Below are 24,419 nucleotides of genomic sequence, written 5' to 3'. Positions count from 1 at the left end.
GGGCGACCAGGCCCCGCCCCCACGCTCCACACGCACGCCCCGTTTCACCCTCACATTCGGCGACACTACTTTCCCCCCATTCCCGAGCGGTGTCTGTCAAAGTCCGGAAACGCGTGTCGTTATTTCCGGTGGGCGGGGACTCCGGCTCCTAGGCGACGCGTCGTCTGCAGCGCGCGGGGTGGTGTCCTCTCTGTGACGTCACGAGGTGGTGCCGGGGATTCCCCGGGCCGTGGCTGGCGTTGCAAACCTGTGCCACGCTGCTGCGGTTGTTACTTCAGGCTGGGTCCTAGGTCCTGGCCGCTCCCCTGGCCAAGGATGATTGCAGATTGAGAGGGGAATGCTGAAAATGGTAAATAGAAACAGAGAAATACTCAGCAGGTCGGGCAGCATCAGTGGCGAGAGAACAACAGAGTCAACGTTTCAGGTCAATGACCCCTAATCAGAACTGGTCACTTCTGATACAAACTGGAAAGGCGAGCTATCTGAAATAGTTGACATTATTGTTGACTCTTGAGGTGCCTGGACCGAAGATCTAGTAATCTTTCTGAAATTTATGATGGGTTTGATTGGAACAGTGGAAGAGGCCAAAGATTGAGAGGGAGGAACCAGAGTTGGCACAAGTGAAAGTGAGAGCAGATTGGAAATTGGCAGCGAAGGTGATAAAAAATATTTTCACTTTTCCTGGCAGATCAGCTGCAATTAACAGAGCTGTAATTGACATCCTTCAGTCTCTCTTGATCTCAGAATTCCCACTGGTGTCTCCTTTTCTCCCCCTTTTCTGCAACTTAACACATTGTGATTTCTAATGTTTTTCTCTCTTCACAGATGTTGCCTGACCTGTAGCATTTTTCCAGCATTTTTTGCTTAAACTTTAATTTTCCAGCAACTGCTCTTCTTTTGCTTTTGGACAAGTCGTCAGGGAATGAAACTAAGAAGAATTTTGCAGGGTAGTGTTAGAAACTGTCCAATTGCCTCTTGGACCACAATTCAAAACAATTTCAGGGAACTGAAGGAAGACAGTTAAATCAACATTTATTTGTAGCATTTGGAATTGCTTGCAAAATCATTCTACTAATATATTTCATAAGAAAGCCTGAGCAATATAATAGAATTATTGAAGTATGTCTGGCTTGTTTACAAAAATGCTATGTAAATATAAATTCCGTCAGAATCTTGCGAATCAGTAAAACTTCCTCAGAAAACAATTGATCACTGGCTGGACTGACATCCCATGGTGAGGGAGTTGCTGATGGAGATGAGATAATAAGTTATATGCTTCATAAAATGAGTTCAAGGTCAGATTTGCAGCTGGGTAAAGTGAAATCTGGAATGCATGTTACTAGAGCATTGAGATTTTAACAGACTTCCCCCATGGACATGGCAATAATATTGATAAGGGCATGATGATATGAAGTAAAACAGAAACTTGGCATGACCATTTGCTTGCTCATCACTGCAGAGTGCTGGCAGTCTGAATTATAGCCTGTCTTAGTTCCAGTTATTTGCTTTCCTGTTGTTAACTGACCTGGGGCAGTTGTGGGACTGCCATTATCCTTCATTAACCCACATCTCTGGCCCTCCACACCAAGCACATCTCATCACAACAGTGATTGATTTCTCTCCCTTGCAAAACAGCCCAGCTTGGGGGCAGTCTCTGACGCAGATCTCTGGTCATGCGTGATTAGTTAGTGTAAGTTAACTCCTTGTTTACAAATCTCCTCCCTGCCCACCCCCAACCCCTACTTCTGAAGGTGGTTCTGCTAATTCAGTAAGTACTCAGCATCAATGATAGGTAGGTGCACTGTAAAGTGGTAAGTGCAAACAGTCCAAAGTAGGAGGGTTATCCCTTATCTGGATTTTGTGTCATTGGACAGATACTGATATAACCCAGATATTATATGATTGAGGTGGCTGAGACTATGATCTTTAATTCTCTGTTCTTGATTGAATCCCATCTGATAAGTCTGAATCCATCCAAATATTTGGCATATGTCCTCTCATAAGAAATCCCAAAGTGTGATCGATGCATGAGATCTCACCCGGTCGGAAACTATTACTTCTTCAAAAAGGTGCGATCAGGCAACTTTGAAAAGCTTCTGGCCAACACTGTATTTTTAAGTCAGACTTGGAATAGAACATCTGGCTTGTGACATTTCAATTCTAAAGCTAACTTGTCCCCAGGGACAAGTCAGGCTGATAGCCAGCCTGCATTGTTAAAGGAATAACTCCGAATAAAATTACTTGATGCGAAGGGGGGAGATTAAGGGTGTCTCGTCTTCCATTAATGTGCAAGAGAAAACAAAAGAGGAAGAAAAAAGCCACTCCAGGGACTTTCCATTAATCAGCACATTCAAAGTGAAAGTGTACCACACTTGTTTTTGTTTGTCTTTATCTAACACTGTTTTCTGCTGACAATTCTCATCTGATCTAATTCCAAAGGGTGCTTCTCCTCTCTGGTATCTCACCCACACCTGAACTGGAACCAAGTGCTACCACGAATGAGTCAGGGGGGCATCAGCTGAGCCTGACTCTGTCCTCAGCCAGTATCCACCAAGGGAACTCCCAACATGTGGTTGGCGATGAAGGCCTATTCCCGGATTCCAGGGTGTCTGTTAGGCTCTCCAGAGACATCTACTTTCCCAGGATGAGTAGAGTTTAAAGGTGAGGATTACTGTAGTGTGATAGCACAGGAACTATTGCTGTTGGAATGGACTACTGAGAACTTCCCAAAACAAAAAGAAAACTGTGGATGCTAGATATCTAAAATAAAAAACAGACAATGGAAGAAGCTCTCAGCAGCTCAGGAGAGGGAATTGGAGTTAACATTTCAGGTCTTTGATCTAAAATGCTGACTCTGTTTCTCTCTCCGCAGATGCTGCCTGCCTTGCTGAGTGTTTCCAACATTCCCCAATATGTTTTAAATTGGTAAATTGGTTTATTATTGTCACATGTACTGAGGTGCAGTGAAAAACCTTGTTTTGCATGCCATCCATACAGATCATTTCATTACAACAGTGCATTGAGGTAGCACAAGGGAAAAGCGATAACAGAATGCAGAATAAAGTGTCACAGGTTACAGAGAAAGTGCAGTGCAGGCAGACAAAAAGGTGCAAGGCTATAACGAGATAGATTGTGACATTAAGAGTCCATTTTATCACATTAGGAGACCATTCAATAGATATAATAGCTGGATAGAAGCTTTCAGGCTTTTATATCTTCTGCCCAATGGAAAGGGGGAGAAGAGAGAATGTCGAGGGTGGGTGGAGTCTTTGATTATGTTGGATGCTTTACTGAAGCAGCAAGAAGTGTAGTCAGAGTCCGTGGAGGAGAGGCTGGTTTCTGTGATGTGCTGAGCTGTGTCCACAACTCTCTGGAGTTCTTGCAGTCTCTTGTGGTATCATATCTGGGAATTTCTGTTTGCACAGTATACACTGCATGCTCTCCTTCCGAGGAAATTCACCCTGCTTATCCAAATCCATTGAGTTTAGTCATATTGTTACATGTAATGCCAACTGGCTATAAGTGAGGAGAATAAAGCTCATTCAGCTAGGACCATGTTAACAATGAGGACTCTAGCTGCTGTAGTTACCTGAAGCCTAGTTGGAGAAATTAGTGTTGGCTGGTCAGTCATCAATAGCGACCCTGTCCAGCTCAATCAGACCATTAGCCAGTCACCCACACATGCTAAATTTGGCAGCAGAGGAGTAAGTCCCACACTGCCCCACAAATAGATGGTGAACACAAGGTAAATATATTCTGCTTTCTCCCACAACCAGGCACAGTATGATATGTTGAAATGCATATAATTCAAAGTGCAATTGTAAAGTTTGAAAGAGACAATTTTCCAGAATTCATTTTGTACAGAGTGGTTAGGATGGGCAGTAAATGCTGCCCTTGTAAGGAAAGGATTTATCCCACATGAATAAAAAAAACTTGGAATTTTTGTGCAAACAGATTTCATGTTAAGTTGCTTTTATAAATTCACAGGACCAAGGCTGCTGTTCACTGCACAAAACAAAAATAATCAAGATTACAAGGAGTTTGGAGAACAATGCAGAATTTGAGATCCAAGTCAAATGTTTTCATTTCAATTTGGCAAAGTTTCTTTAAGTTACACAGGACATCTGTTTTGAAGTGGGGCCAGCACTATGAAAGAGACTCCCCTCTCCTCTGTTTGCAGTCAGTAACAAAGAGAAATGCTTGAACCTCCACGGAGCAACAACTTTGACTAAGTTTTGAAGTTGGGGGTGTGGATAGCACGCATTATTGGATTCTACAATAGTGGAAACACTGTGAACTCACTGCTGAGCTTGGTTAAACAATGCAAATTTACCTCTGATGGCTCTCCCTTAGGGAATTGGTGGAAATTGCTGGGAGATTTCTCCCTGGCAACACCCTCACTTCTGGATCATAAGAAGCATCAGTTGTGGAGCCCAAAGAGCTAAAACCAGCAGAATGACAAACTCATGTCCTTAAAAAACACCCTGTTTCTGAGATGTTCCAAAACATTCAGAAACAAGTTCTACAAAGCAAAGAACTTTAAAAGAAAACATCCAAACCTCAAACGAGTGGAAAACAGCTTTACACAGTATTGAAGTACAGATTAACAAGCCAAGGAGAAAAAAAATTGTGGAAAAGTTCAGGAGTACTTTTAAACTAACTCTAGAAATCTTATTTACATTTTTACCACAGGCTGTGTCCACTATTCCCATCCATTTAAATTGAGGGAATGTACTTCAGGTTTTCTTGGACATAATGAAGGATTCTCGGGATTCACGTGTGCAGATCACCTAGCTGGGATCTAAGAGGGTTTCATGCATTTGCTGGAAGCCACAGGGGGTGATCACAAGGATCCCAGACAGTTTCGCAGTCATCACCTCCCCCTAAAGAAGTCTTCGGAGGGCTGATGGGGGGGGGGGGGTGAGGCAGAAAACAAAGGGGTGACACAGCTGGTAGAGCTGCTGCCTCACAGCTCCAGAGACCCAGGTTTGATCCTGACCTCCAGTGCTGCTTGTGTGGAGGTTGCACGTTCTCCCTGTGACTGCATGGTTTCCCACCGCACCCCCCCCCCCCCGCCCCCGGTACTCCAGTTTCCTCCACTGTCCATAAGTTACTTGGTTACTATAATTTACCCCGAGTGTCTGTTAGTGGCAAAAACAAATCAGAGTTGATGAACATGTGACAGAGAATAAGTCGCAGGGATACAGGGTCAGGACGGATGGAATTGCTCTGTTGGGAGCTGGCACAGGCTCAATAGGATGAATGGCCTCTTCTGTAATATAAAGCAAAAATGCTGGAAATGCTTAACAGGTCAGGCAGCATCTGTGGAGAGAGAAACAGAGATAATGTTTTAGGCCAGAGACCCTTTGTCAGGGCTGGGAAAGAGAGGAAAAAAAAGTTAGTTTTAAATTGCAAAGCGTGTAGGGGGAGGGATGGATAGGACAAAGGGAACATCTGTCCTATGTTGCCATAGAGATGAGTTGTTCATAGGGAAGTTAGAGGGTGCCAAAGAGGGTGTGATGTGAGATCAGAGAATGCTTCCTTCTGTGTTATAACAAGTAAACCTTGGCCATTAAAATTTAAACATCAGCACTTAATTCAAGTAGATATCTTACTGGTTAGATTTCCCAAACTGTCCGGGGTTTACAGGAACATTGATGATGCCATTTTATCCCATTCCCTGCTCTATGTTACAGGTGCATGTGGCTCTAGGGGCTGGGTTGAGGGGTTGGTGTGGGATTACTGAACACACTGTTATTACAGGAAAACAGATTGCAGAGTTCCCAGAAAGGGAATGCAAAACAAGGTGTAATGTTTCAGTGACAGAGATAATAGCTTCATCTTGTACAGAAAGATAAGTATGGTGATAAAACTGAAATACCAAATTGTAATTGGGAAACTCAGATTAAATAACTGGAATAACTTGCCTGTTAATGTTGCTACTCAGTCTTCATTCACTGAGATTTATTATTAATCTGGATAGGATTCAAGGTGGGAAAGTGACTGATCAATATCCAACTACTTGGATTTAGGCAAGTGTTTAAAAAGGTGCAAAAATATCCCAAGGTTCTTTTCTGGGACTTTAACACATAAAATTGGGTGCAATGTTCGAGCAGATATTGAAGCAGAGAGAAATAGGAGGAGAACCAGCTACATTATTCAATGTGATCACAGTTGATCCTTTGTCTCAATACCACATTCCTGGTTTCTTCCCGTGCCCCTTGATGCCTTTTGTGTCTAAACATCTATCTATTCCCTTGGAAACAACCTTCTGTGGCGGAGAGTTCCACAGCTTCAGCACCCGCTTTGTGAAGACATTTCTCCTCCTCCCAGTTGGAAATCTCTTACCTCATATCCTGAGACTATGACAGTCATGGTTTTGTACAATAATTGGGTTGTGTTTACCACTGTCTGCAGATTCCATCTGTCCAGAACAGAACAGTTCCCATACCAGGCTGAGATGCAACCCATCAGGATACTTTCTCATATACTTGCATCTATAATGTTGTTGATTTAACCCTTTCTGCTGATCGTGCAGCCACCTCCGTATCAGTTTGCCACAATGACCTGTTGCACATATTCTCATGACTGGCTGTCACAGGGCGGCACGTTTTATAGCAGCTGTCCTTCTGAACTTACCCTCTCTGCTTCCCAGTTGGATCCTAGCCAGTTTGAGAGGCTTTCCTGCTGCCAGACATGAGGGTCTGACCTACAGGCTGCAGATGAGGAAGGAGGCAGAGGTCAGGAATCAGAGGGGCTTCCAGAGTCAGTAAAGAACTTTGGGGGGGTGGGAGTCCAATGTTAGGAGAGGGTGCAGTGGGAGTGACAGTTGAATGGTCAAGACTTGGGGAAGGGGTGGTGGGGGAAGAATTGAGAACCTGCTCATATTTTAGAGGGCTGTCCTTTTAAGAGTTTGTGAGGATCCCAGCTTGGATACTTGGATAAGCCTCTGTTGGACAGGTGCCTGAAACAAAAATTGGGGAATGCTGGAAACACTCAGCAGGTCGGACAGCATCTACAGAGAGAGAAATAGACTTGACGTCGCAAGTCCGAGATCCTGCTCCAGAACAGGCTGCCTAACTTGGGGTTCAGGACACTGGCCCTGAAGGATAACTTCCAAACCAGGCGCCAGCTGCTTGTTTTGGCTGCTCATTTTTGATTAGCCCCCATCCTCAGAGGCAGGAACCTCTATAACTGGGCGACGGGAGAGGAACCACCCTGTACATGGGAAAACCTCCTCCACGTCGTCCTGGCTGAAGCTCACCCCTGACCGCAGGGTGTGAAATCAAAGGGGCAGACAGCCTTGGAATGTAAACTGCCTATTACCCAGCATTGAAACCAGTGAGGTTAAACTGATACTGTAATCAGCCACTGGAAGCTGTCAGGAGGGAAGTAAACTCTGTGTCAGGGAAGGGGAAGAGATCTGGCAGCAGAACAGGGCATGGGTGTGTTTTACTCCCGGTTCCTGTATTTAGATCTGTGCAGGTTGACTTCTAATATGGACACAGAGCTGGTGGGGGATCGGTTGGAGGCTGGAGTGGGTGTGGGAAATTTTCCTTTTATTCATTTTTCAGGAAAATGCCAGCATTTATTGCCCACCCCCCACTGCCCTTGAACTGAGTGACTTACTGGGCCATTGCAGTGGGAACTACATTGGTGGGTCTGGAGTCACATACTGGCCAGGGCGGCAGACTTCCTCTGCTGAAGGGCATTGGTGAGTCAGATGGGTTTTTATAACAATCTGGTAATTTTATTGTCATCATTACTAAGAACATATATATTTTTTAAAAATCACGTTATTATTTGAAGTTTTAAATTCCATAGGTGCTCTGGTGGGACTTGCACTCAGGCCTGTGGATGGTTAGATTAAGTTGCCAGTCTAGTAGTTTAACCATTGCACCACCACGCACAACATTGAACAAGGGGGTTGGTGCTCAAGGGTGCCATGGAGACCCAGTGGGTATATGCACACACATGTACACACTAGTGGAAACACACATACATCGATGTGTGTGCACACATGCAAATGCATACATACATGTTTAGGGATTCAGGAGTTATGGAATTTTGTGAATATAAGCAGGAATTAATTCAAACAAGAACCAGTCTTCCATTCTTAATGTAAATTGCAGGCAGTAATCAGTTTGAAATTGGCTTTGTAATCAAACAGTACCGTCTACAGAGTACAGGCTACTGATCCACGGCAGGGGGCTGGCTGCTCAAGAGATATGGTTTGTAAAGTGACCATGAGACATTGTCGTTTAAGTAATGGGGATTTGTTAATTGGCCAACGTCAAACCAGCAACACTGGCTAAGATATTTTGCGTCATTGTGACTGAGCTTAAGGATGTTTGCAGACCAGACTGATATTGTCACTTACCACGTCAATCATGGCATATTTGTGTACTCAAGAGAGACAGCTCTCACAACACTAATGTTGGGTGTCTGGGTTCTCTGTCCTCAGAGGTTTTTAGACTACCCGTGTGATGTACTTTGTTGCAGCAAAGGTGTCTGAATACGTAACTCAATGGAAGCACTGTCAGACTCAAAATATTGAAGTAAACCATGCCATTATAGCTGTTGAAATTGTAGTGAGTCACCTGCTGTTACCTCTGTCCTTAAGAGTATAAAAATCTGATGTACTTTGAGGTTTGGGAGACTCTACTGAGAGGGTCTCCTGGAGAATGCCTGCTTGTCGTGATGAATGAAGACCATTTATATCAACCAGCCTCAGTGTCATAACAACACACACACACACACACACACACACACGGACATAGCTGCACATGTTTCTATGCTGCACAGCTCTAGGGCTCTTTATGAAAGTAGTTAAGAAATCACTCATGATGTGACAGAATAATGGATCAGGCCACACCACCTTCTATTTCTTAAGTTATCTTCACTGAGTGCAGAGTAGCTGATGTGTTTACTACATTTATAACAGTAACTGCACTTTGAAGGAACCAGGTTATTGGAAAATGACTTTGGGATGTTCTGTTTTGCAAAGATCTGTCAACAGCATCAATTCATTTCTTTCTCACTTGTGTCTGTTTGTTATGTTGAGCCGATCATTTAGCAGCGGGTCACGTTCCAGAAGCTTCTTCCAGGAATGGAGTAGTGCAAAGCGCAGAGAATTAGCCTTGAGTTTCTATGTTACATAGCAATTAAAATGAAAAGATGCAGATTTGCGCCAGACTTCCTGCTTTCTCAAAGTGGGTTAGTCCAGACCACATCAGAGCAGATAGGATCGGGCAGGGTCTGCGTGGGACTCAATTATTGGCACCAGGAAGCTATCAGGAATGTGGGCTGTTGGCGGATGTGTTGAATGGGGAGGCACAGACTCAGTGGGCAGAATATCAGGGCTGTTTCATTCTCAGCAGAGGGCATCTCTGGTGCTTATTGCCCACGTGTATTTGCCCTTGAGAAGGTGTCAGTGAGTCTCCACTGCTCAGGGTGATGATGGTGCTCCCACAATGTCCCAGAGTTCCAGGAATTCCCAGGCCAGGGAGGAGAACTGGGAACCACGGGTGCCTCTGGAATATTGACCCTCAATGGCAGAGGCCACTCACCTGGAGGTTCCTTGCAGGTCTGCTACCCTTGGGCCCACCTCACGCTTTGAGGTGTCTTTGCTTCTCATGTGCACTCCGGTAAATGAAAGAGTTCAGACGAGTCACAGTTTGAAAATAAGGGGGGTCACCCATGTAAGACATGAGGTGAAATCTTTTCTCTCCGAGGGTTGTGAGTCTTTGAAATTCACTTCCGTGGAGATTGGTGCAAGCAGAGCCTTTGACTATCTGCTTGCACCAATCTCCTTTCTAAGACTATTCTTGAAAGCTAGGGGGTGTAAGGTCTAGGTCGAGTTTGTTGTCACTTGCACAAGTACATGTGTGCACAGGTGAAGTGAAAAACTCACTTGCAGCAGCATCATGGGCACATAGCATCAGATAAGCAGCATTCACAGGAAAAAGTTAAATTAAACATAAATTATACACTATTTTTACACGAAAACACAATTAGAACAAAAAAAAAACTAAGCCCATAAAGTGGTAATAGTGTTGCTAAACTGTGGTGATTAGGGTTGTGGAGGTTGGTTCAGGAACCAAATGGTTGACGGAAAGTAGCTGTTCTTGAACCTGGTGGTGTGGGACTTCAGGCTTCTGTACCTCCTGCCCTACGGTAGCTGTGAAAAGGTGGCATGGCCCGGATGATGGGGATCTTTGATGATGGATGTTGCCTTCTTGAGGCAGTGCCTCCTGTAGATACTACCGATGGTAGGGAGGGATGTGCCCGTGATGTATTGAGCACCAGAGGTAGGCAGGAATGTGGATTTGAGGTTCCAGTCAGACCAAGCATTGTCTTATCAAATGGTGGAGCAGGCTTGAGGGGCTAGGCCCATATGATCACATGTAAAGGCTGTGTCACTTTAAAGCCTGGTAATCTCCTGAAGAATTAACCTTCAATTCCAGGAGACCCTTGGGGAATTCCAAAGGGTTGGCCACTTGCAGAGTGGGAGGGGAGGGGTGGGTGGTGGAGGAGGGAGTTTGGCGGGTGGGAGGTGGGAAGATTAGAGCTGGTAGATGAGAGGGTGGAAGGGTTGGAGGTGGGAAGGGGAGGGGGCAGGTAGGGTTTGGGAGGGCAGGAGGTGAGAGAGTGGAGGTGGAGGTTGGGAGGTGGGAAGGGGAGGAGTAGGGAGGGTGGGAGGTGATTGAGTGGAGGGGGAGGTGGAGGGTAGGACGTGGGAAGGGGAGGGGGTATGTAGGGTTTGGGAGGGTGGGAGGTAGAAGGAGGGAGTTGAAAGGGCAGGGCGTGTGAGGGTGAGATGTGAGGGGTATTGGTATTGATATTAATTCATTATTGTCCCATGTACCGAGATACAGTGATAAGCTTTTGTCTTGCATGCCATCCAGACAGATCATGGCATATGTAATTACGTTGAGGTAATAAAAAGTAAACAGAATGCAGAATATCGTGTTGCGGTTACTGAGAAGGTGCAGTGCAGGTGAACAGATAAGGGCCACGATAAGGAAGATTGGGAGGCCAAGAGTTCATCTTTTAGCATATGAGAGGTCTGTTCAAGAGTCTTATAACAGCGGGACAGAAGCTGTCCTTGAGTCTGATGGTTCATGCTACCAGGCTTTTGTATCTTCTGCCCGACAGCGTGGGGGAGAAGAGAGAATGTCCGGGATGGGAGGGGCCCTTGATTATGTGGCTGCTTTCCCGAGGCAGCGGGAAGTGTAGATGGAGTGAGGGGAGGTTGGCTTGTGTGATGGACTGGGCTGCGTTCACAGCTCTCTGCAATTTGTTGCGGCCCTAGGTAGAGCAGTTACGGTACCAAGCTGTGGAGTGCGAGGTGGAGTAGTGTGGTAGGTGGCTGCCACTGCGGCCGGCAGCAGAGGAGGGGTAAGGTCAGGGCTGTGTCACATGAGCTGCGGTGGACCCTGCAGTGGGACGCTAGTCCAGGAGTGTGCCCTGCAACCTGTGTGTTAATGACTGGGGAATAGTTGCTGGGAGCTCGATGAGGAGCACCGAGCACAAAGACTGCTGCTCAGTCAAGGTCCCTGAAATCCCAGGGGACCTCTCTGAGGGCAAGCTCTTTCTTCTGCCTTACTTGCACAAGGCTCGGTTTTCAGTCTGGTGCCTGAGACTAGAGCTGGAGTCACAGGTCAGTCCCATCGTGGAACCCCAACCTTCTACTAACTTGCTACCGGCAAGTTTCAGGTTTGTGCCATCATCCACCAGCCTCAGACCTGAGGCCTTCCACATCATCACACCCTGGTCCCACTGCTGAAGAACATTTGAAATAGGAGCAAGAGTCCGAGGACGTGGCAGCAACCACTGGGAAGGTGATGTGAAAAAGGTGATTGGTTCAGAAGTCTGATGGCAGTGGGAAAGAAACTGTTCTTGAGTCTAGAAGTCCGGGCTTTCAAGCTCCTATATCTTCTCCCAGAAGGTAGAAAAGCAAATGGCTAGGGTGGCAGGTATCGTTGATGATACCACTCATCTTCCTGACACAATGCATTGTGAAGATGGATTGGATGGAAGGAAATGATGAGCCTGTGACGGACTGGGCAGTGTTTACTGCTCTCTGCAGGTTCCGTCAAGTTCATTGCTGATCTTTTACCTCTTTTACCTCAGCACCACTTTCCTGCTCTAACCCCACATCCCTTGATTCCCCTAAGTATTGAAAAATCTATTGATCACTGTCCTAGAATACATTCATCGATTCAGCCTCCACACCCTCCAAAGATTCCCTAGCCTCTGGGTAAAGAAAATTCTTCTCATCTCTGTCCTGAATGGCTGACCCCTTATTTTAACCCTTTGTTCTGGATGATCTAACCGAGGGAAACATCAACTCCACATTTACCCACCCAGCCCTGTGAGACTTCTGTACGTTTCAATGAGTTCACCCCTCATTCTTCTGAACTAGAGAGGATAGACCCAATCTCCTTGATCTCCCCTCATAGGACAATGTCCAACCGCCACCAGGAATCAGTCTGATGAACCTTAGCTGCACTCCCTCTGCTGCAAGTATATCCGTCTTCAAGTCGGGAGACCAGGCCTCTGCACAATGTTCCAGATGCAGTCTCAGCAGGGCCCTACATAATTGGAGCAAAATGTCCTTACTGTTGTACTCAAGTTCTCTTGCAACAAGGGCCAACATACCAGTTGCCCTAATTCTTGTTGCCCTTGTGTGTCAACCTGTGTTAACTTCCAGGGATTTATGTACAATGACACCCAGGTCCTGCTGAACACCAGCATCTTTCAAGCTCTCATCACTTAAAGAGGCACAGCCCAAGTGGATGACCTCACATTTCTCGGCATTACATTCCATCAGCCACATCCTCACCTGTTCACTGTCTGTATCCCCCTGAAGTCTCCTTGCATACTCTTTACTTTCTCACCCAGTCTCAGAGGTGCACTGCCCCCACTGAGAAGTATTTAGATTTCTGTGGCAGGCATCTGAGACAGGAAAACATGTGTGAAGTTGCTTTTAAAATTATGATGAACAGTAACTTTGGTTACCAAACTTGCATCCTTATGATTTACATACTGGAGGATGTAAGATAATTAGAAGTTCAGAAAAGAGGAACTGTAATTAGATAATGACTTCATGCAGGAAGAGTTCTGTAACGCAGGCATTGTGTTCAGTGACTTGCCACTTCTGTGCTCGGAGATGCACTGAAGCTCGGTGCAGCCAATGCAATGGCTCTGTGGGGAAGGACCATGGTCTAGGCTCCTTCCGCTGCTGGACGTGGAGGGGCTGAGTCTCATGGGGAAGCCCCTCAAACAATGAAAGGGTGATTCGCCCCAAGTTAAAAGAAAAGGTGTTAACGCTAGTGAATGTATTCACCAAATGACACGAAGAATGTAGAGTTTTGCATTGTGTTTTTCTTTTTGTATATATATTTTGTTATGAATAAAGTTTATTTTGGAAATAAACAGAACTTCTACGCTAACAACTGTTGGTAAAACCAGGATTCTGAAGTTTGGAAAGAGTTTAATCAAAACAAGATGGTCAGCACTGAATGCCCAGATAACAGCTTTTCCTAAAAATACATATAAATATAAATCGGCTTTTCAGATTTTTTTTAAGTCAGGAAAGGTTTCAGGTATTTGTGACGACAAGGGTGGGAAATTTGATGAGGGATCTTCTTGAGACGTGACCCCTTGCCTGCATTGATGTTGTGGAGTTCCTCGCTCTGGAAATTTTGGGGAGGTGCCTCCTGTCTTCAGTTTCACCCAGTGGATCAAAGTGGGTTAGATCAGATAGCACCCTTACTGGAGCAATTCACACACTCAAACTTTGCCATCATAGTCTCCTGTTGGGCCCTAAAAAGGAATCTGGGATGAGATGGGGAAGGGGATAATCAGGAGGGGAGGGAAGCCACCAGTGATCCAGATGGAATTGGGAAATACATTGCCGTTCCTTCTGAACTCACCAAAAACGTCTGTCAAATTGTGGAGGCCTTTTCCTGAGTAGTCCTTTCAAGGTGCTGTTGGGGAGGTAGTGCATTTCAACACATTGAAATGCCACCTAAGCTTAGAACAGTACAGCACAGGAACAGGCCCTTCGGCCCACGATGTCTGCACTGAACACAATGCCAAATTAAACTACATCTCTTCTGCCTGCACATGACACATATTCTTCAATTCCCTGCATGTTCATGTGTCTGTCTAAAGGCCTCGTAAATACTACAATTGTATCTGCTTCCACCACTACTGCTGGCAGCCCGTTCCAGGTACCTATCACTCTCTGTGTAAAAAAAACTTGCCCCGCACATCTCCTTTAAACTTTCCCACTCTCACCTTAAATGCATTTCCTCTAATACTTGACATTTCCATCCTGGGAAAAAGATTCTATCTGCTCTATCTATGCCTCTCATAATTTTATAAACTTCTGTCAGGTCTCTCCTCAGCTGCCGACGCTCCAGAGAAAACAATCCAAGTTTGTTCAACCTCTCCTTGTAGCTCATACCCTCCAATCCAGGCAGCGTCCTGGTAAACTTCTTCTGCACCCTTTCTAAAGCCTCCACATCCTTCCTGCAATGGGGTGACCAGAACTGCGCACAATCCTCCAAGTGCAGCCTAACCAGTTATATGTAACTGCAACACGACTTCCTGACTCTTATAATCTATATCCCGACCAATGAAGGCAAGCATGCCATATGCCTTCTTTACCAAAAGTTCTTGGTGCACATGCTCTTATGCATCAAGAACATTGATATGCGTGGACAGCTTCAGGGTAGGGGGAAGTGAACCAAGCAAGGAGCTCAGTTCATTTCATGCAGTCGCAAGAACAGCCTGAAACATTAAGGGTCCCGCAACTTTAGCAGTGTCCTGGGAACCTTTGCAGATTTCAGGGAGCCCCAATCCTCTGTGACTCTCATGATGCCCAATGGATACAAGGGAATTGGAGTCCACAAAGTTCTGTCATTCAGGGAGCTATTTCGTTAACCAGTTGCCCTGATGCTGACTGTTGTGTCATTACTACAGTATCCAGTGTCCAGCCATCTTGATCAGGGTGAGCCAGTATCAGTCTGTTGGGAGGGGGCCAATGGGTGGTGATGATGAGACCACTAGCTCTCGTCAAAACTCGTGGGGGATGTGGCAGACAAGCTGGCCATTCAGCCCAGCTTTGGCCTCACCCAGTCTGTTCATTCTGATTCTGTCAAAAGGCAATGTTGAGGGAGCGCTGCACTGTGGGAGGGCAGTGCTGAGGGAGCATTACACTGTGGGAGTGGCAGTACTGAGGGGGCTGCTGCTTAAGTTCTGGCTGCACTTCAGCCCGATGCTATTGGTTTACAGTCACCCGGTGTGGCGCGGGGCGGGGTGCGCGGAGGATCTCCTGGTGGGTTTTCTGCTGGGCCTGGCCAAGCTGGCCATCCACGGGACGCGGCGTCGGGCGGCCGAGGGTTCCGGCCGGTCGGCCTGCCTGCCCGTCTTCTGTGCTTATGTGCGTGCGCAGGTGTCTTTGGAGAGGGAGCACGCGGTCTCCGTGGGCACCCTGGTTGAGTTCTGCGCTCAGATGGCCCATCAGGGGATCATGTGTGTCGCGGACGGTATGAACACAATTCTTATTTGAAGTGTTGCGTGTGTGTTTCGTTAGGATTAGTTTGCATTATCTACTGTAGTTATGTCATTGCTTAGTTTCTTCTTTTCAGTATTAGATGTAGTGTGTTGACACTGGTTGTCCTTTATGTAGTGCTTTTAGTGAATAAATGTTTATATAAAAAAAGGGGCAGTACTGAGGGAGCATCACACTGTGGGAGGGGCAGTGCTGAGGGAGCATCACACTGTGGGAGGGCAGTGCTGAGGGAGCATCACACTGTGGGAGGGTCAGTACTGGGGAAGTGTCACACTGTGGCAGGGGCAGCACAGGAGCCTGGCGCTGTTGGTCTATGGGCACCCGGTGCGGCGCAGGGAGGGGCACGTGGCGGATCTCCTGGTGGGTCTCCTGCTGGGCCTGGCCAAGCTGGCCATCCACGGGACGCGGCGGCGGGCGGCCGAGGGTCCCGGCAGGTCGGCCTGCCTGCCCGTCTTCCGCGCCTACGTGCGCTCGCGGGCGTGTCTAGAGAGGGAGCACGCGGTTTCCGCGGGCACCCTAGCCGAGTTCCGCGCCCGGTGGGCCCCTCGGGATTGCGTGTGTGGTGGACGGTACAAACGCGATTCTTATTTGAAGTGTCGCGTGTCGCGTTGACAGGTGTAGCGTCGCGTGTGTGTTTTGTTAGTATTAGTTTGCATCCTCTGCCATAGTATGTCGTTGCGTAGTTTCTTCTTTTCTGTATTAGATGTAGTGTATTGACACTGGTTGTCTTTTGTAGTGCTTTTAGTGAATAAACGTTTATTATTAAAAAAAAAGGACAGCGCAGGGCCTGACGCTGTTGGTTTATGGGCACCCGGTGCGGCGCGGGGTGGGGCGCGCGGAGGATCTCCTGGTGGGTCTTCTGCTGGGCCTGGCCAAGCTGGCCATCCATGGGATGTGGCGGCGGGTGGCCAAGGGTACTGGCCGGTCTGCCTGCCTGCCCATCTTCCGTGCTTACGTGCGCACGCGGGTGTGTTTAGAGAGGGAGCACACGGTTTCTGTGGGCACCCTGGCTGAGTTCCATGCTCGGTGGGCCCCTCGGGATCGCGTGTGTCGTGGACAGTACAAACGCGATCCTTATTTGAAGTGTTGCGTGTTGCGTTAGCGGGTGTAGTGTTGCATGTGTGTTTCGTTAGTATTAGTTTGCATTCTCTACTGTAGTTCTGGTGTTGCTTAGTTTCTTCTTTTCTGTATTAGATATAGTGTATTGACACTGGTTGTCTTTGTAGTGCTTTTAGTGAATAAATGTTTATAAAATAATAAAAAAAGGGGCAGCACAGGGAGCACTGCATTGTGGGAGGGGCGGTGCTGAGGGAGCTTCACACTGTGGGAGGGGCAGTGCTGAGGGAGCACTGCATTGTGGGAGGGGCAGCACTGAGGGAGATGCTGCACTGTGGGAGGGACCATGCTGAGTAAAACTATGATAAATTAACTGAAAACAAAGTGCAAAATAAGGGTAAATGAACAAACCACTTACCCTGCACCCACCCATTCAATCACAGTTGGAGAACATGAAATTAGATTGGAACACAGTGCTACACAGGGAGTTATAGGAACGGGGGGACTCATGTTGAGACCCTCAGCCTGGATTCCCTACTGGATCCAGTGCCAGGGCAGGAGGTCAGGTACACTGGCAGTAGTGGGGCAAGTCAGCCAACTGCTAAGGGAACATGGCCACTGGCTCTCAGTGGAACTGCTGGCCAGAGAAAAATATGTATTGTCTCAACACAGGGTCAATTATAAAGGGTCATAATTCAGAAGTAGTTACTTTGCGGCCATTGTACACAAGCAACTATATGACAGCAATTCTATAAGTTTGCTTCATAAAGAAGCAATAAAAGGGGTTAATATTAATGGCTATAATGTAGAGGGAATTACATAGTGTCCATTTTATGGAGGCCATATTGTGGGCAATTCTACTGGGACAAGGATATAGGGACCTTTATACTACTTTTCTTACATGGGATTTGTTAAACAGGGATCATTATATAGGTGCAGAGGGGAGCAGTTTGTTTTGGACGACAATCTCGACAGGAACCAATACGCAGGATCTATTATTGCTTCCTTCTGTTGGATGAATCCAATCTATTGGGTATATATCTTTACAGTGATATATTCAAATCAGATTTTTTAACCAAAATTTGGTGTTGATGTTTCATTGGGGAATCCATGGGTTGGAACCCACCTTTGTCCACATCTGGGCTGGTATTGCAAAAGACTCATGGGGCTGTCTCACCAAAATGGGGAAATGCCCGAGCAGGTTCCCTTGGGGACTGGTGCAAGGCAGCATCCCTGAAGTCTGGGATCTCTGCCAACCTGGGCACCCTGGTGTACAGCCAAGGAAAGAGAGAGAAAAACCCACCAGGAAGCTTTGCCCTTGTACCCTCTCTCATCCCTTTTGGAAGTAGAATGAATACGGTTGAGAGCTATCGAGAACATCAAAATCCTGCCTGCCAGATTTCAGAAACTTAAAAAAGGAACCATAAAGACCAATTTACCTCATGGGGTGATATTTATATGCAGGGAAACAAGAATAGTTGCGGCCCTTGCAATATTTTCTTTGGGAGTAAACTTGTTCTTATGTCCAGCCAACTGGCAAGAGAAAGCGTGGATGACAAGAGTCATAAGAGATGGATTTGCTTGGGGTTTTAATACTGAATGAGAAATTACTCTTCAATTGCTGTGCACAGGACTGTAACCCAGGCACTGGGGAATAACATGAACCTTCAACATTAAACTTCTGAATATTTATTTTCAAATTACAAGCATTATTATAACCAGAGATGCTAACTGTATTTTGTAATATCCTAAAATGACTTCATTGAGCCACAAGCACAGGGCAGAGCTTCTTAACTAGGCACCAGGGACTCCACACTGTCATGCTTAGTTGGAAACAGCCTGGTATTTGTTGAATGCCTCATTACTTCAGCAGTATAGTCCTGCTTGTCCTCCAGCCCGCGTCTGGAGGCTCAGTTATCATAAAGCTCCATTCATTACCGTTTATTTCCCATAAACCTCAGAACATAGGTTCAGTTCTCCCAAACCTCACACTATCGGATCAGTTCTCATATACTGTACAATAAGGGATCAATACTCTGGAACCCCATGCTAAATGTTCAATGCTCTTAAGTCCCACAATATAAGATAAATACTGTTAAAGCCCATAATCTTGAATCAATGTTCTCAAAGCCCACAATATAGGATCAATCTTCCTGGACTGCATTATATAGGATCAAAACTCCTAAAGTCCGTAATATAGGACCAATACTCTCATATCCTGTAATATATCGAATCAACCTGCCTAAACCACAAATTATAGGCTCAGTTTTCTCAAGCTCCATGCTGTAAGTTGAATTTTCCCATACCCTATACTGTTGGTTTACTTCAGGGGATGTTTGAGTTCCTGAAATTTCAACTTGTCCATAATTCTATCCGTAGTATTTCATGTGTCATTGTTTTCTGTTTTTCTGCAGGTTTGGGGGCCATGTACGATATTTTATGAGATTACTTTGATTCTACTGAATGGAGCAATGAGCCAGCAATTTTCTGAAGGAACTCAGTGGGTCAAGCAGCATCTGTGGAGGCAAAGGGATTGTTGACATTTTGGTTGGGACCCTGCATCAAGACAGGACTCGATTCCAGCCTCTGCAGTCTCTTGTGTAGCTAATCATTTTCTGCTGATTTGATTTAAGTAAAATTTTTGCACTTATACTTGCATTTCTTTCCTTTCATTTTTGGGCAGTTCAGTTATGCAGTTTAGTATCTTTCGTATCAGCCTTAAGGGGCTGTGTGTCACTTATTACTCCTGATCTTGGATAGAAGGCATCACACCAGCCCTTCCCAACGGGTGAGCTCTTATTTTTAAACAGGGACCTCTAGTTCTATATTCTCCTACCAGAGGAAACATCCTCTCTACATCCACCCTGTTAGGTTTCAATCAAGTCTCTTCTAAGCTCCAGCAGATCCAAGCCTAGCCTGTCCAACATTCCCTCATAAGCCAATCGCCCATTATAGTTCTCAGTCTAGTAAACCAGCTCAGAACAGCTGGCAATGGAGACTTGTTAGTGGGGACAACACTTGGACTGAGTATCTTGAAATGACACAGAACACACCCCCCAGTCAGTTGTCAGGCACCCCCCTGTGGGGTTTGGAGGGTGTTTGAGCAGCCAGTGGTCAGTTCTGAAGCTGCCCAGTCAGGTCTCCCAGTATCAGTGGGGTGTCCCTTCAGCAAACCAGACTGACCTTTGCCTGCTGTACTCCAAAGCCCAGTTTGTGTTGGTGAGGGTGGGAGTGGGGACTGTGTGAATGGTGATATCATTAGGTGCTACCTGATGTCTGGATATCAGTCCAATGGTTCAACCCAGGCTCAACACTTCAGTGCATGGTTTGTCTGTGAAGAAGGACCATTGAGTGATCCAGTGTCCAGGCTTGTGTGTGTTTGAAACCCTACCCCTCACTGATTTAACATCGCCACAGGAATGGGGAAGTTGAAATTGCTGCATTACACTTAACAGTTTTTTATTTCAAAATATACTTTATTCGTTCCAACACATATACATGTGGAACATTCAGGTCAACCTGTTCTTCCCAAAACATCAGCACATCATCGGTTGTCATAGACTTGCAAACTTAGAATAAGTAATTCATGGGGTTTTAGCTAAATTGTGTGCAAAGACAGGATAGTCAGCTCTGTTTGTGAACTGATGGAGTGTTTTATACTGACTGAATTCAGGGTTTATGAATTCAATCAGGTTCCTTCCTGTCTCCTGAAGATACATTACACACTGCCCTGAGATCAGACTGTTTAGCCAACAAGGAGGAAGGCAGATGATACGCTGTTAATCCCTTAAATGCATAACATTGTAACTGAATACAATGAGGCCTTGGGGGATCTTCTCTGGCTAGAGGTAGACTCCCATGTATAACTCCGATAATCCGCTATCCAACTATTCGGAGGTTCTGACGGCTTGGCATCTGGCTCACCAGGTGATGTTTAATGCACTCCCTTCTGAGTCACTGGAGACCTGGTTCCAGTGTTCCTTTGCTCAGCCCCAACGCTCCCTTTCTCAGCGATAAAATCTGACTGAACACATTACTCTGGGCAGGCTGAGAGGCCACACTCGCAGCACATCTACCTTTTAGTGTCCAACAGTACTCAGTCACCCAAGAGTGGCACAGTTAGCAGAGCTGCTGCCTCACAGCGCCAGAGACCTGGGTTCGATCCTGACCTCTGGTGCTGTCTGCGTGAAGTTTACACATTCTCCCTGTGACCGCGTGAGTTTCCTCCCACATCCCAAAGACATATGGGTTGGTAGGTTAATTGGCCACTGTAAATTGTTCCTAAGGTGATAGAATCTGAGTGGAGTTGATGGGAATGTGGGGAGAATAAAAATTGGGATGAATGTTGTATTAGTGTAAATGGGCTGGCATGGACTTGGTGGGCCAAGGGTCTTGTTTTTGTGCTGTGTTTCTCTATGACTCTACAGAGCCATTGATAAGGGAATTATGTATCAAATCCAGTGTCATTCAGTCCTCTGGCTCCCTTTCCCTCAGAAGTGTATCGTTGGGAAGAGAGTGGAGGGAAACGGGGCTCAGGTGAACCAACGGAGTTGATGTAGAAATCTACCTGAGCAATTGTGGTGCCTTAGTGGGTGAATGGCCTAGTACCCACCAATGGAGGAGATCATGCCTCATGGGGTAGGTGGGCGTGTTGTCACCCATTCTGCTTTGCGCTGGAGTCTCCCGGAATCAGAGGCTGGTCTCCAGCTACCTGCTGAATTCTGGTTATGAGCCTCTCCTCTCGTCAAGCGCTTGTCTCTATTGGTTCCATGGATCCCAGGGGTGGTCTTCCTGCTGGGTCCAGAATCTCAGGATCCGTTCCAATGTCCCCTCAATGGTTTCTTGCAGAAGGCTCAGTGGACAGCACGTGGGATGTGTTGGGGGGGGAGAGGTGAGTTCACTCACTGCTCACCCTGTTCGGGGAACTGGGGGGGAAAGGTCTTGTCCTTGTGTGGCCATCCCTCTGTCCTCTTAATGCACCCTCCGCCCCCGACACTCCACTGCATCCCATCCCCCGACACATGGCGGTTTCCTGTCTAACCTTCTTGCCTCTAACACTCTGCGTGGCCTCCTTATCCCCTCATTTCCCCTGCGGGTTCCCCCACTCAACTGCCCCTCCCCTCAGAACCCAGGCACCCGTGTGTCCTCCCTACGTCACCAGTCTGCCTCCAGCTCCCTGGGACCAGATCCCTCTCTGACCCTCACCCCCTCTGTGGGAGAAGCTCCTTAGAGTCCATCTCCCCACCTGGTCCTCTCAACCAGTCCCTTGCTGCTCGGCATCCCCTCTCCTTGCACCTTGATGCCCTCTTGGCCCTTTTGTAATCCTCGCAGTGACATCACTTCATGGTGTAAGTTGTGCCTCAGGATCCCAAAGCTGTGGAAGTTCTCCGATGGTCTAATTTAACCACTAGAAGATCAGGCAAACATACAAGCCTGAATATCCAGGGCAAAGTTCACCTGAGGGTTAATCAAAGTCCAAAAGAGTCAACCCCAATCCCGGCCCCTTGTAATATCTCTGCTCCGCAGTCAACACTGAAGGTCAAATCTACTTGTGTGTTGCTGATTAGGCTGTGGACCACTCCCTGGTGTTATGTTCCCTGACCCCAGAACGAGGCTGCGATCAGCGCTATCATTGATCGCCTGTTAACTATTTTTGTTGATAGACTTTGTTCTCTGCTGTTCAAAGATCACAGCCACATTTTTTGGATTCTCACCCCTATTTACAAGTTCCTTTCACTGCTCTCGGCGTCTCTGGCCTCCAAGATGTTGGCATTCCTCCAATTCTAGTGTATCCTTGATTATTCCACCACGGTACCTGATGCCCGAACCTGCTCTAAAAATCCCTCTGGAAATCTCCACTTTGTTTGCAACCTCCTCTTTCTACTACCTGTCCTTCCACAGATGAACTGCTGAAAGTATCCTGACTGCTTGCATCATGGCCTGGTACGGCAATTCCAACACGCAGGATCGCAAGAGGCTGCAGAGAGTAGTGGACACCGGCCGGTCCATCACAGGCACAGCCCTCCCCACCATTGACAGCATCTACAGGAGGAGCTGCTTCAGGAAGGCGGCATCTATCATCAAGGACCCCCACCATCCGGGTCATGCCCTCTTCTCACTGCTACCATCGGGCAGGAGGTACAGAAGCCTGAATCCCACACCACCAGGTTCAGGAACAGCTACTTTCCTACAGCTATCAGGTTCTATAACCGACCTGAACACCCCTAACCCCACCTCAGCAACAGAACACTACAGACCACCTGTTGCACTACCATGGACCTGTCTCTGATTGTGTTTTTTTTGTACTAATGCCTTGTTTTGCACACTTTTTTTTCACTGTCTTGCATAATTTATGTTCTGTGTGTTGTCTGTACCTACATGCCTGAGATGCTGCTACAAGCAAGTTTTTCATTGTACCTCTACCTTACTGTACTTGTGCACATGACAATAAACTCAACTCAACTCCTACCATCTCCTTATGAAGATTAGATCTACATTTCTATAGCACTTCTCTTGGGAAGCTCCATTAAATTAAACTCTTAATGCACCCTCCGCCCCCGACACTCCACTGCATCCCATACCCCGGCACATGGTGGTTTCCTGTCTAACCTTCTTGCCTCTAACACTCTGCGTGGCCTCCTTATCCCCTCGTTTCCCCTGCGGGTTCCCCCACCCAACTGCCCCTCCCCTCAGAACCCAGGCACCTGTGTGTCCTTCCTACGTCACCAGTCTGCCTCCAGCTCCCTGGGACCAGATCCCTCTCTGACCCTCACCCCCTCTGTGGGAGAAGCTCCTTAGAGCCCATCTCCCCACCTGGTCCTCTCAACCAGTCCCTTGCTGCTCGGCATCCCCTCTCCTTGCACCTTGATGCCCTCTTGGCCCTTTTGTAACCCTTGCAGTGACATCACTTCCTGGTGTAAGTTGTGCCTCAGGATCCCAAAGCTGTGGAAGTTCTCCGATGGTCTAATTTAACCACTAGAAGATCAGGCAAACATACAAGCCTGAATATCCAGGGCAAAGTTCACCTAAGGGTCAATCAAAGTCCGAAAGAGTCAACCCCAATCCCGGCCCCTTGGATCCATATAATATCTCTGCTCTGCAGTCAACACTGAAGGTCAAATCTACTTGTGTGTTGCTGATTAGGCTGTGGACCACTCCCTGGTGTTATGTTCCCTGACCCCAGAACGAGGCTGCGATCAGCGCTATCATTGACTGCCTGTTAACTATTTTCGTTGATAGACTTTGTTCTCTGCTGTTCAAAGATCACAGCCACATTTTTTGGCTTCTCACCCCTATTTACAAGTTCCTTTCACTGCTCTCGGCGTCTCTGGCCTCCAAGATGTTGGCATTCCTCCAACTCTGGTGTATCCTTGATTATTCCACCACGGTACCTGATGCCTGAACCTGCTCTAAAAATCCCTGTGGAAATCTCTACTTTGTTTGCAACCTCCTCTTTCACTAAACTTTTAACTACCTGTCCTTCCACAGGTGAACTGTTGAAAGTATCCTGACTGCTTGCATCATGGCCTGGTACGGCAATTCCAACACGCAGGATCGCAAGAGGCTGCAGAGAGTAGTGGACACAGGCCGGTCCATCACAGGCACAGCCCTCCCCACCATTGATAGCATCTACAGGAGGAGCTGCTTCAGGAAGGTGGCATCTATCATCAAGGACCCCCACCATCCGGATCATGCCCTCTTCTCGCTGCTACCATCAGGTAGGAGGTGCAGAAGCCTGAAGTCCCACACCACCAGGTTCAGGAACAGCTACTTTCCT

At 46.9% G+C, this 24,419-nt stretch overlaps 1 long non-coding RNA gene across 1 annotated transcript; it reads left to right on the top strand.

Moving 5' to 3' along the window:
- The first annotated feature begins 239 nt into the window (after positions 1-239).
- On the top strand, positions 240-19,197 carry LOC127569980 (uncharacterized). The gene is made up of 3 exons (XR_007956279.1): positions 240-349; positions 2,440-2,661; positions 19,057-19,197. It is a non-coding gene; the product is annotated as an uncharacterized LOC127569980 (long non-coding RNA).
- Positions 19,198-24,419: the final 5,222 nt, after the last annotated feature.

Source organism: Pristis pectinata, chromosome 4 (genome assembly GCF_009764475.1).
Source record: "Pristis pectinata isolate sPriPec2 chromosome 4, sPriPec2.1.pri, whole genome shotgun sequence".
NCBI classification, from domain to species: Eukaryota; Metazoa; Chordata; class Chondrichthyes; order Rhinopristiformes; family Pristidae; genus Pristis; species Pristis pectinata.
The sequence above is the reverse complement of the archived record's forward strand: the minus strand, read 5'-3'. Positions and strand labels throughout refer to the sequence as shown.